At 45.0% G+C, this 13385-nt stretch overlaps 1 long non-coding RNA gene across 2 annotated transcripts; it reads left to right on the top strand.

Moving 5' to 3' along the window:
• The first annotated feature begins 563 nt into the window (after positions 1-563).
• On the top strand, positions 564-12803 carry LOC132665729 (uncharacterized). 2 transcript variants are annotated; one of them, XR_013554417.1, is made up of 3 exons: positions 7455-7598; positions 8237-8667; positions 12537-12803. It is a non-coding gene; the product is annotated as an uncharacterized LOC132665729 (long non-coding RNA). The 2 variants fall into 2 exon arrangements; XR_009604232.2 differs by lacking the exons at positions 7455-7598; positions 8237-8667 and adding an exon at positions 564-678.
• Positions 12804-13385: the final 582 nt, after the last annotated feature.

Raw genomic sequence — 13385 nt, 5'->3', positions numbered from 1 at the left:
AGATCCAGGAACATGCCTGTGGCCCCTAGAGAGTGGCAGGGAGGGGGCTGAGAGGAGCATGCCAGCTAGGGGATCACTGTGAGGTCAGGCAAGGGGACTCCCTGACATCATCCCTGACAGGAGCTGAGAAGTGGGCAGTGAAGTGTCAGGGGCCAGGTTGAGAGAACGGCTGAACCTCTTTTAAGGGCCTGTAGCCCCGTGACCGTTCAGACTGTAGCCCCAGTCGCCGGGCCTGGCTCAGCCTGGGAGGGACTGAGATTGGGCTTGGCAACAGCATCTCACTCATTGGTCTGGCATCTCCTATTTGCATCCAGATGACCTCTCCTCACCGCACTAATTTCCAGCAAGCTACTGGGGTCAGTACCAGTTCCCGGTAATGACTGATGTGGACGACAGCCTGAGACCCCGTCGGCTCTTTCTTCAGCACCAAGGCAAGTCAATGGGCAAACCCTGGCCATTTTTTGCCGGAAGGCCAGCTGGAGAGTGGGCAGCCTTGGTGCTATCGTGGGCGGTCCCAATATCACTTTCCTTTTCCTTTCTGATCATACTAACAAATCCTTTTCCTCTGCCTTGGAGTTAGGCGTGGAGAGCACGGCTGAGGTGGCGGACAGATGACCCACAAAGTCCCCAAGACTCCAGTCTGATGAAGAGAAACAAAGCAGTCTCAGCATCTGACAGGTTAGCAAGAGAACCCCACCTGCTGCCCCCAATGGGGTCCCCTCGATGTCCACAACCATACTGTCTTCCCTCCAATGTGGTGAAGGGGGCTCCAGACCCCCAGGGCCCTTTCCCAGCCCTGAATTTGTCCATGGCCTTGGTGGTAGAGGTGGTGCACGTGCCCAGGTGCCCTGCCTCTGTGGAGCCCCCTGTGTCTGTTTCCTCCCCTGGCTGGGTTAACTAGACCCAGAAGACCACAGCGAACGGCTGGCTGCAGGGGAGAGGGGACCCCCGGGCTCAGTGTTGCACACCTTCAGTGGATATCTAGGGGTTCTGGTTACACACTAAGGGGGAGGCTTCCCTTGGGTTGGGCCCCCCTGGAAAGAGGCCAGAGACCAGGATTAGGGTGTGAATGATTTATTTGGGAGGTGAGGGAAACTTCGATAGACAGCAAAAGGAAGACAACCAATGAAGGATGTGCCACCGAGCCCATTCCCAAGTGGGCAACGGAGGCTCAGTCCTGTCGGAGAACTCAGAGATGGCGCACCTCAGAGTATTCCCACCTGAGGGGTGAGGGAGCTGGGGTATTTGTCCACCACTCCTGTCCATACGGATAGGAGGCTGCCCCTGGGTAACTAACTTTCGAGGACTTCCGACTGCTCCTATGTGTGGGCTGAGTGGGCTCTCACAGTCAGAAAAGCCCACCGTCCGTGGGTGGCAGGTGTTCCCGAGGTGCACCTTTCAGTGTGGAGATGTCACCGTGGAAGACAGATGGGCGAGGGCTGGCAAATATCTGCTCCATTGCTTGGGCTACTTCTTCAGCATGCGGTTCCTGTCTGTGACTGGCTCCTCCATTCCTGCAGTCTCTGTATGTCTGGAGCTCCCCTTCGAGACCTTTCTCCTCCCCGACTCCCGGTCACCAACCACCTTCTCTGGGTTGGTCCTCCTGGGTTTTGCCCACCAACTCCCTGGGTCCCTCCTCTCCTGCTCTAATGGCAGAACCTGGACCCAGCAGGCCTGCAACTCAAACCACAGCGCGTCTTCTTTGGGGACAAGCTCTCCCTTACCCAGACTGATTTAGACTCCTCCTCTACTTTCCATGGCTTCCTATTTTTTTCAGGATAAAACTTACTTCTCTGGCACTTTCATGTTAATGCTGATTTCCCTCTTCAGATTTATGTTGCAGAGATCTTTTACGCCCTGTTTTAATCAGTGTGTCCTGAGCAGTAAGTCTGGAGTTAGCTGTCTCTGTGTTCTGCCACATCCCACCACGGATACCTTGCTTTCCTTCTCTACTTAAGCAAAACTACATCCTTCAGAGACTTATCAAGATGGAATCAGAAATCACATGAGCCCACACTGAGTCTTCACTTATTATGATTCACAGGTGAAGGCAGGACCCAAAAGAAGGGGGGGCATGGAGAGAGGGAAAGGGAGAGGGAAAGAGAGGAAAAGAGGGAGAGAGAGAGAGAGAGAGAGAACACACCAAAGACAAATGAGCACTTCACTGAGACGCACAGATTTCCCGGGGGCTTGCTTTGTATGGCTGGACACACCAACACGACAGCAGGGAGCCTAAGCCAGATTAGAAGACAAACTTTTCATTAGAGAGAGCCATTCTGGTCATTGTCCTATAAGCAAAAACAAGGCTGGAAATCAGAGGGATGCAACAAAGCAGGCAGTTCTTGGAAGACGGCCAACAATCCCAGTTTGAGTCCACATCGAAATGGAATATTAGTGCCACTGAACTGCACGCTTGAAAATGGTAAATTTTATGTTAGGTATGCTTTTGCCACAATTAAGAAACACGGCCGGGGGGGGGGGGGGAAGAAAGAGAAAAGAAACATGAAAAAAAGAAAGAAAATATCTATGTATTGAAATCCCCATCCCTAACAATTTAGAATGATGTACTTGTTGGGGGTGGGGTTGAAGAATGGGATGGCTGAAGGAGAAAACTTCTGGGTGATGTTGATAAATATTCTTTACAGTTTTTCAAGACCCAGTGTTCTGGCACAAATTGGTAAACTGGATCAGACAGAAGGCAATTTCTGGAAGAGAGAAATAAGCATCTGGACAATTTTTATAAACACCCCCTTGGCACCAGGATGGCGTGCTTGCTGCTGACGTGTTTTGGCCAGCACACGAGCAGTCTGAAGAGAAGCACGCTGGGTATGAGGGCCAGGCTTGTCCTGAGTCCCACTGAGTAGGGGAGGAAGGGAAACACTTTCTTGCCGCTACCAAATCCTGCAGCAAGAGAATGCTCGGTTTGGTTGAGTGAGAAAGCTTGGAGGAGGCACAGTGTTGCAGAGATGGCCCAACTTTCTCCCTGTGAGAGGAAACAGTCTCAGGTCCTCCCAGCTGGAGGAAGGAAAGCCATCCTCTCCAGCACAGCATGTGGAGGCTCTGGCCCCAACTTAGCGAAGGCTTGAAGGCTTTAAGAGTTTAAGAGCAAACGTGGCACCTGCTTTTTGGAAGCCTGGAGTCAGATAGGGAAGAGCTCTCACTGTCCTCAGGGACCTCTGGGAAATGTGGTTGGAAATACCATTCAGGGACAGGAGCTTCTGGGGAAGCCAGGAATTGCTTGCTTTTCCCAAACAAGCCTAAGTCAAACCTACAGTTTCCAGGCAGCCTCGGTCAGTGGGGGGGACCTATCCTGTCTCCAGCAATCCAGGGGGGGGAAGCAAGACACTGAACCCACTCCTCAACTAAGGCCTTCCCACTCCTATATATCAAAATAAACTGGACTCAACACCCTAGTGTCACAGCCTCTAATGGCCCAAAATATTCCCTGGGTGATTTCTGTGGACCTTAGAAGGCTACCTTCCTCATGGTCCTTTTGGTCGTAGCTTCTGTATCCAAACATCAAATCTCTACTCTGTTCCTATGTCATAACCTGGGTGCACTAAGACTTTTCACTGTTTTCCCCCAAATTGTTGCCATACCCAGGGGTTCATTACCCTTATGGAGAGTTTGAGGGGTCATGTACCCATCTTCCACTGACCTTGAAAGTTCTTTTCTCTGCCCGTGTCTCCCTCTCCCCCTTCTCTCTTTCTCTCTCTCCTCTCCCTCTCAGGAGCCAACTCTGTCCTTGTTTTAGCAGAGTGCTTTTCTTCCTCCACTCAGATTTTGGCACCTGCCGATGATCCTGCCCACGGCTGCTCTGTTTTCCCCCACCAGGCTTCTCCAGGCAAACCTTCCAAAGAAACATGATGCTCTCCTCAAGAGGAACTTCTGATCAGTTCAACTTTCTCCATGTCTTTAATTAGAAACAATTTAGTCCAACTGGGAAAGAGGCATTTTATCATCAACTAGCCAAATTACTATCTCCTATAAGATAGGGTAAATCAAAAAGAGAATAGAAATGATTAACCTTGCAAATATTTGTGATGCAGAATCCTCAAGTCTTCAAAGATTTTTTTACAAAGAAGGGTGAAAATGCAAACCCCATCAAAGTGTGTTTTAAATCAATGCTTCTCAAATTTCAGTATGTACACAGATCCCCTGAGAATCTTGCCAAATGCATATGAGAATTCAACAAGACTGAAGTGGGGCCTAAGGTTCTGCTTTTTTTTTTTTTTAAGTTTATTTATTTATTTTTGAGACAGAGAGTGGGAGAGAGAGAGCACAAGCAGGGGAGGGGCAGAGAGAGAGAGAGGGAGACGGAGAATCCCAAGCAGGCTCTGCACATATAGGGCTCGAACTCACACACCTGTGGAGATCAAGACCAGGGCTGAAACAAAGAGTTGGACTCTTAACCAACTGAGTGACTCAGGCTCCCCGGGTTCTGCATCTTTCATAAGCTCCCAGGTGATGCTGTTGCTGTGGGTCCACGGACCACACTTTGAAGAGCAGTCACAGACCAGTGGTTTTCAAAGTTACCGCCATCGGAATTACCTGGGGGAGCTTAAGAAATATTAATGCCTGGACTCCACCCCAATATTCTCATGTGATCGAGAATGGCTGAACATTGGTATTAAAAAGAAAAATTCACCTTCAACAAATGATGTTGGGAAAACTGGAGAGCTACGCGTAAAAGAATGAAACTAGACCACTTTCTTACACCACATACAAAAATAAACTCAAAATGGGTTAAAGATCTAAATGTGAGACCTGAAACCATAATAATCCTAGAAGAGAGCACAGGCAGTAATTTCTCTGATGTTGGCTGTGACAACTTTTTTCTAGATAGGTCCCCTGAGGCAAGGGGAACAAAAGCAAAAATAAACTATTGAGACCACATCAAAATAAAAAGCGTCTGCACAGCTAAGGAAACGATCAACAAAAGTGAAAGGCAACCTACTGAATGGGAGAAGATATTTGCAAGTGATATATCTGATAAAGGGTTAGTATCCAAAAATACATAAAGAATGTATACAACTCGACACCTAACAAACAATCTAATTAAAAAAGAGGCAGGAGACATGAACAGACATTTCTCCAAAGAAGACATCCAGACGGCCAACAGACCCGTGAAAAGATGCTCAACAACACCCATCGTCAGGGAAACGCAAATCAAAACCACAATGAGATATCACCTCACGCCTGTCAGAACGGCTGGGATCAAAAATACAAGAAATGAATGTTGGCGAGGATGTGGAGAAAAAGGAACCCTCATGCACCGTTGGTGGGAATGCAAACTGGTGTAGCTGCTCTGAAAAACAGTACAGAGTTTCCTCAAAAAATTAAAAAGAGAATTACCACATGACGCAGTAGTTGCACTACTGGGTATTTACCCGAAGAACACAAAAACACTAACTCAAAGGCTTACAGGCACCCCTATGTCTATGTAGCATTATTTACAATAGCCAAATCATGGAAGCCCAAGTGTCCACTGATAGATGAAAGGATAAAGACGATGTGGTGTATGTACAATGAATATTAGTCAGCCATAAAAAACAGAATGAAATCTTGCTATTTGCAACAACACGGATGGATCTAGAAAGCATGATGTTAAGTGAAATAAGTCAGAGAAAGACAAATACCATATAATTTCACTCATGTGTGGAATTTAAGAAACCAAACAAATGAACAAAGGGGAAAAAAGAAACAAATCAAGAAATAGACTCTTAACCATAGAGAACAAATCGATGGTTACCAGAGCGGAGGTGGCTTGGGGGGATGGGTGAAATAGGTAAAGTGGATCACAGTACACTTACCTTGATGAGCACTAAGTAATATATGGAATTGTTGAATCATTATATTGTACACCTGAAAAGTATAACCCACTGTATGTCAATGGCACTGGAATTTTAAAAAATTCAGGGGGCTCTGATGTAGGGCTAAGGTTGAGAACCAGTGCCCTAAAGTAAGCACCAAGCACATGGATTATTTTATCTTTTCTTTCTTTTTTTAAAAGCTTATTTAGTTTTGAGAGAGAGAGAGAGAGAGCACGTCAGTGTGCATGAGGGAGGGGGGAGGGGCAGAGAGAGAGGGGGACAGGATCCAAAGCAGGCTCTGTGCTGACAGCACAAATGTGGGGCTCAAACTCACAAGCTGCGAGATCACGACCTGAGCTGAAGTTGGACGTTTAACCGACTGAGCCACCCAGGTGCCCCTTATCTTTTCTTATTTGCGGTACTTGGCATGGGTAGGTAGGAGGAAGACAGTCTTCTCCTAAAGGAGAGACCAATTGCGACATTCCCAGTAGTCCTCAAGGGCTGTAAGGAGAATCTCGTAGGAACTCAGCTCTTTGATTGTGGTGGTGACGGAAAATGGCTTTGTTAATCTGAAGCCAATTTAAAAGGACATGCTAATGAACAAAATGACAAATCAAGCTAAAATAAAAAGAATGAAAGAACAAAGTGGTAAGATGTAAAAAAAGGTATAAATTAATATACAAAAAAGCAAGTTTTAGGACAAATTAGATACAATAAGAATAAATGTTTATAATAAAAAATTAAGCTGGATAACACTCAGGTCGAGTATATGAAATACCCAATATTTGATCCTGTGAAACTTACAGCAATATAACAAATTCATATGGCTCAAAAATAATGTGGTTAAAAACCAGAAGATACAATGATAAAGCAAAACAAGATTAAAGGTTAAGCATCAGCCTCAGAGAGAAATCCCTCTGTGAAGGACAAGAGCAGTGCTTTGGGCTGGGTGCCCATTTGTCTATTATAAGCTGGTCTCACTGAGGCCTGGGACCTGGGGTGACAGGGACCCCAGGGAAGTAGGCTCTTGGCACTGGCCTTCTGGTGTTTGGCTGTATGGCCTGAGACACCTGCCAGGACCCTTAACTGCTCTCAGAGAGCACCTCTAGATGGCTAAGTAGCAAGCTGTTTATTTTGACCCACTGGCAAATAGCTTATAGACTGCCAAGATTCTTACTAGAGAAGACTTAGAGGAGGGTACTTCTGGCAGGCTGGTCAAATTTGCAGATTAAATTCAATTTATTAAACATTTATTAAATTCCTCCTCTGTGCCAAGCCTTGTAGAGGGTACTGGGGATATGGCAATAAACAGGACATCTGAGTGGTATATTTAAGGTCTGGTGGGGTTAGGGCCCTGGAATGGGGTGAGGGAGTGCTGCGGGTTGGGTCCCCCAGAAGTGGACTCTGAGATAGGTTTTAGCATGTGGAGCTGTTGGAGCTCTGGGGATCAAACTCTGTGAGTGGGAAGGAAGCAGGATCAGGTACTGGGAGAAGCTGGGCTGCAGTGCAGTCTCAACAAAGGCCTCAGCTGACCTACGCAGTGCTCTGAGGCTGAAATGGCCCTTCACAGTTCTCTAATGTCATAAAGAGAGTTCTGAACCTCTATATCCCCCAATGACCAGTCATTGGATGTGACTATCCTGTTGGGTGAGGTAGCTATCTCCAGCCAAGGGTAGTTTCCAGGAAGAGATAACAGCTCAGGGAAATCAGCCAGAAGCACTCTCAGCAGATGGGACAATGAGTTCTGATGGGGAATCTGGTGTTACATCATAATGTCCATTACAGGTGGTATCTTAGTTTTTTCAGACTTCTCTAACAAAATACCACAGCCTGGGAAGCTTATAAACAACAGAAATTTGCTTCTCATAGTTCTGGAGGCTGGAAGTCCAAGATTGGGGTGCTAACACGGTAGGGCTCTGGTGAAGGCCCTCTTATGGGTTGTGACTGCTGACATCCCATCATGTCCTCACATGGTGGAAGGGAGTGAGGGATCTTTCTTGGGTCTCTTATTATTATTATTAAAAAAATTTTTTTAAACATTTATTCACATTTGAGAGACAGAGAGAGACAGAATGCAAGTGGGGGAGGGGCAGAGAGAGAAGGAGACATAGAATCTGAAGCAGGATCCAGGCTCTGAGCTATCAGTACAGAGCCTGACACAGGGCTCGAATCTGGGGCCTCTCATAAGGGCACTAATCTATTCATTCGGACTCCACTTTTAGAACCTAATCACCTCCCAAGGGCCGCATCTCTAATATCATTATCTTGGGGTTAAGATTTTAACATATGAAATTTGGGGAGGAGGATACATAAACATTCAGTCCATAGCAGGACATATATATATATTACTATATATATATATATTATATATATATATTATATATTATATATATAATATATATAATATATATATGGCTTGATAGGGTCATTCTGTACAAGATCCTGAATGTGAAGTGAATCAATAAATGGTTGGTTGACTGGATCATCCCTACTGGTCATCTACAAAGCATCAATAAAACAAACTCATCTTTGATCGCCCAGACAGACGTGATGTATCCACAGTGAAATGAGCAAAGTCTTGAGTTGGGTGGCACGTGGAAGATGTGTAACGCATCACTCTCCCATCTGGGCTCCATACATCGACAGTGGCATGCAGAGGGGACAAGGGTGAGGCGAGGTCTGGAGACCAAGCAGGCCTTTGCCATATTTGAAGAGTCAGTGGCTGCTTGGTACAAAAGAGAAAAGACTCTGTGGAGAGGGTATGAAGCTGTCTCAAAGTGGATCTGGGGAAGAAGGCAGAACCATCCTTAATGGAGAGAAGACTTCGTGTCAGTATCAGGCGATAGTTCCTTAGGTAAGAACTGGCAGACAAGGGAGTGGGGTGAACTTCTCTTCCCTGGTGACAGCTCAAGAGATGTAACATGATCAGGAGGAAATTTTTAACATTAAATATGGAGATATTGCTAAGTTAAACCCATCTTGACCATTCCTTGTAGTTGGAGACTAAGATATGATAAAAGAATGATAAAAAAAAGAGATTTTTACAGATTTTCTAGAAACCATAAGAAGAAACTGGAGTGGGGTTGGGATAGTTTCTGCAGAGGACAGTCACAGCAATGAAAAGGGAAAGGGTTTGAAATATGGATAAAAGGGAATGAACTGAAACCATATGTCCAAGGTATTTTGGGGCACAGCACCTGCTGTTGCATACAAGCACATGGTGAACCCACAATGCATCTCCTGAGGGTCTAGCGACCTCACCTGTGGGAGAAATTCTTAATCTTACTTGTTCAATGGCAGACTGGTGAAGCCAATGGACTTATTTCAGCATAATGTCTTTACATTCATGACACAAAATACTTAGATTACAAATACAGTTCTCAAAGTATTAGCAAAACATGTTTCTAATGTAGTAGAACACATTACAGAACCATATCTAGCAATGGATTTAATAATTATTGAGTTTTTAAGTCGTGCTAAACACACACATCTCTAAAGCTATCTACAAAAGATATGTACAAGCATCATGTGATAAGAAAACAATGTGTGATTTGGTGATAAAGGCACAGGCATTGCTGATACTATTATGGGTTGTTACCTATATTCATAATTGAGGGAAGTGCTAAATGCTATTACACTAATCAAACATTAGTTTAGCTACACATTAGTTAACTTTTTTTCCACCCCAGTTCAGGAGTCCCCCAAATTCTGTCCAGTCTGAGGACCCCAGGTCAAGGGTCCCCTAGAGTGACCACAGTAGGGAGGCAACAGTCAACAAGGCTGGGAAGCCATTGATGTGTCAGATGTCAAAGGACCCATACTGTTGATGGGAATCTTGTCGGTCTCTGATATTGCCTACCCTCCATTAACTCTGTAATCCTCTCTAGCATTCAAGGTACTTTCTTTTTAATCAGATAAGGAACCATCATCCCAATGAGGTTAAAGGTAGTAAATAAAATTTCTTGATTTCACTTCTCCGGCTAGGGTTTCCCCCGGGGAAGAGTCAAAAGCTTTAGACAAGGATGGAACACGATAAGCTCGGGAGAAGGTGTGAATCCAGAATACACCTTCACCACCTTTCCCCAGCATGTGTGGTTCGTTCAGAAACAGAAGAATGTTGGGGCACCTGCGTGGCTCAGTTGGTTAAGCATCTGACTTAGATTCAGGTCATGATCTCCCCATTCCTTGGATTCAAGCCCCAGGTCGGGCTCTGTGCGGACAGCTCAGAGCCTGGAGACTGTTACAGATTCTGCACCTCCCTTTCTCTCCCTGCTCCCCCCACTCCCCACGCATCGCGCTCTCTCTCTCTCAAAAACAAACAAACATTAAAGAAATAAGGAAAGAAAGAAAGAAAGAAAGAAAGAAAGAAAGAAAGAAAGAAGAAAGAAAGAAAAACAGAAGACTGTTTTCCAGAATTAGGGACCCCTGAGTTAAGTTCTGGGGATTTCATGCTCCACTTTCCTTTCTTGTGTCAGTTCGCAGTGTTTAATAGAGATGCATTTCTATCAGAAAATAGCCCGATTTCACGTTGGAGATTTTTCAAACCTGGTGTGACAGAGTGAATCACTGATCTCAATTCTCCACTTTCTGTATGCCTTCATGCCTTTGCTAGAGCTTCATAGTGGTCAGAGTTACTCCCTGACCCCTTGACGCTGAGTATGATCATGTGACTTGTTTTGGCCAATGGGATGTTAGCAGATAGGTCACAAGCAGAGTGCCCGCGCAGTTGGAGTTACCTTTTGTGCTCAGTGCCTTTTGTCGTGGGAAGAGCATTCCCTGGGTAACCACCTCGCGTGGAAAATATGGAGACACGTAGGGCCTATCTGGACCTGGCCTGGAACTTGGAACCAAGCCCAGCTGAGCCAGCCTTAAATTAGCCACCTTGCAGCTGTGGGAGCATGAGAATTCAGTGTTTTTTGCTGTATGCCACTGAATTTGGAAGATGGTTTTTATCACAGCACGATTCTAGGTAGAACTCGTACACCCAGAAATGTATTCTCAACGCAGTATGGCTTACAATAAACTCACGCTTTAATTTATCCGTTGCTTAAAATTCTGTTATACAAAGTTTATGCTAAAAAAAGATGCCTATTCGTGTATTTAAGTTCGATATTTATATATTTTTAGACTCTGGCCGTTGGTCACTCAGGATATTTCTGTGCATTGAATACACATAAGCTGATATAACGCAGAAGGAAATAGTGGAGTGGTAGTGAGGGAAGCAGAGAAGACTGTTCGATGTTAAATTCAGCAAGTATTTATAGAATTCCTATTATATGCAAGGTACTTTTCAAGGCACTAGAGACACACGGATAAAAATCCCTGCCTCGGTGGAGCTTTCCTTCTAGTGACACTTCTTGGGTATGGGAATTATTCTGTTCCATAGCAGAACAGGGCTCTCGGTAGCAAACCATAAATTATGGGAGTGAAATGGACAGGAAGAATAAGGAAAGTTCACACCCACTGAGACTTCAGGATGTGGAAGGGACCATATCATGAAGGGAAAAAATAAGACATGGGTGAATGCTCAGCAAATAAGTAGCAATGAGTTTTACTCAGAATGGGGAGAGAAATCTCAAGTGGGAAACCTAAAAATAAAAAAAAAAGAAAGTCAAGTCAGAGACAGGAAGTGGCTTTTCTCTTGCCAGGAGTTTACCTCAGAGTCAAGAAAAAGAAAAGAAATGGACTCTTAAGTTGTTATGAACAGTTATGGCCTCTACCTCCTAGGTAAGGTAATATTACTAACCGTACCTATGTCATCACATATCCTCTACTTCTTCCAGGATCTTTTTTTCTTGAAGAGTTGTAAAGCTGTCCTAGGCAACCTGAGTGATCTAAAATATCCACTCTACTGGGCAGCCCTAGTGCTGATTCTGGCCTTCTTTTTTTTTAATTTTTAAACAAATTTTTTTTTAATGTTTATTTATTTTTAAGAGAGACAGAGACAGAATGCGAGTGGGTTAGGGGCAGAGAGAGAAGGAGACACTGAATCCGATGCAGGCTCCAGGCTCCGAGCTGTCGGCACAGAGCCCGACACGGGGCTGGAACTCATGAGCTGTGAGATCATGACCTGAGCCGAAGTCGGACGCTCAACCGACTGAGCCACCCAGGTGCCCCTCTGGCCTTCTCTTCTGGCCACTTATTTCCACAACATCTGTAGAAGAAGTGAGAAAGACAGATAATTTGGTGACATAGCCAAACATCTAAATATATGGAAGATTCTGGAAACAACAATGGCATGAGGAAAGTATAAATTTATTTCTCATTCACATAAAAATATGGCAAAGCTGTCTGCAATCAGTGTGGTGCTCCATGCTCTCGGGGACTCTGGCTTCTTCTACTGTTGTTGCGCCTCTTGTGGCCTTGACCTCTTGTCCAAGATGGCAGCATTTACACTCCGGGCAGCACGATAAAGAGTAGGCCAAAGAAGAAGAGAAAAAGGGATATTATTGCTGCTTCTTAAGGAAGAGACCATACTGCCATTTACGTTCCATTGGCTGGATTTTAAACGTCTTGCTTCTCTCAGCCACTTAGGGACGTTGAAAAATATAGTCTTCATTTTGGGTAGCCACGTGTCCAGCCAGAAATTAGGGGATGCAGCACGATAACAGAAAGGATAGCTACTGGGGATGGGCTAGTCAGAATAGGCGAGGCTGTGCTATGGTACAAAGAAACCCTAATATCTCAGTGGCTTGACATAACTAAACTTTATTTCTTGCTCAGGAATCCAGGTTGACAGACACTCTACCATCACTGAGCTGACTCACCGGGAACCCAGGACCTCCAGGACCCCTGTAACAAGAGAAGAGAAGGCATGGAGGGAGGACACGGGCTCCTGAATGCTTCAGCTCACTAGTGATATCACCTCATTTCTGCTCTCAGCGCCTTTGCCAGAACCAGTCACCTGGCCTCCATCTAACCAACAGGGAGGCTGGGAAATGAGGAAGAACCATTTGATTATTATCAGTGAACAATAAATATCTAAATGTCTCTGCCATGGGTTAAAACTGTTGGATTCGGTTTAAAAAATGCGTACGTATCGCTTCTTGGCCTTTTGGCTAAGAATCAAGTTCAAAAAGATGTGTATGTGTATATGCATATACAATGATTAATTGCTAGAGCACATTAAAGTTTTGATCGACCGTGTCCGTATTTAACATTCCTTTCTTCCTCTCAGCTGGCTTACATGTGGCTCGGAGCCTCAGTTTCCTTCTAGCCCTGTCAATTTGCACTTTTCTTGTATCCGCAGTCTCGAAGAAAAGCCGCGAGAGTTGATGCTAGGTTTCCCATCTGACACAGAGGAGGCCTCCTTTTAAACAATAATAAAAATAGCCTCCATTGATGTTGCTGTTTCTTTCCCCCTTTGTCTCGTCTGTTGAAAGAGCCAATTAAACAAAGTGTGTGCTTTCGGTGCCTGTTCTGTGCTCATTTTAAGATTTAATCAACCCTCTGAACCTGCAGTGTAACCGCCTCATAATGTCAAGTTAATATATTGAGATCAGCTCAAACCCACCATTCCCAAGGGTGGTTTTGTTTAAAGGCGAGTGGTAATTGAATTTCTAAACAACTGCC

Source organism: Panthera onca, chromosome A3 (genome assembly GCF_046562875.1).
Source record: "Panthera onca isolate mPanOnc1 chromosome A3, mPanOnc1 haplotype 2, whole genome shotgun sequence".
NCBI classification, from domain to species: domain Eukaryota; kingdom Metazoa; phylum Chordata; class Mammalia; order Carnivora; family Felidae; genus Panthera; species Panthera onca.
Note: the sequence above shows the minus strand (reverse complement) of the source record. Positions and strands in the feature narration are given on the sequence as shown.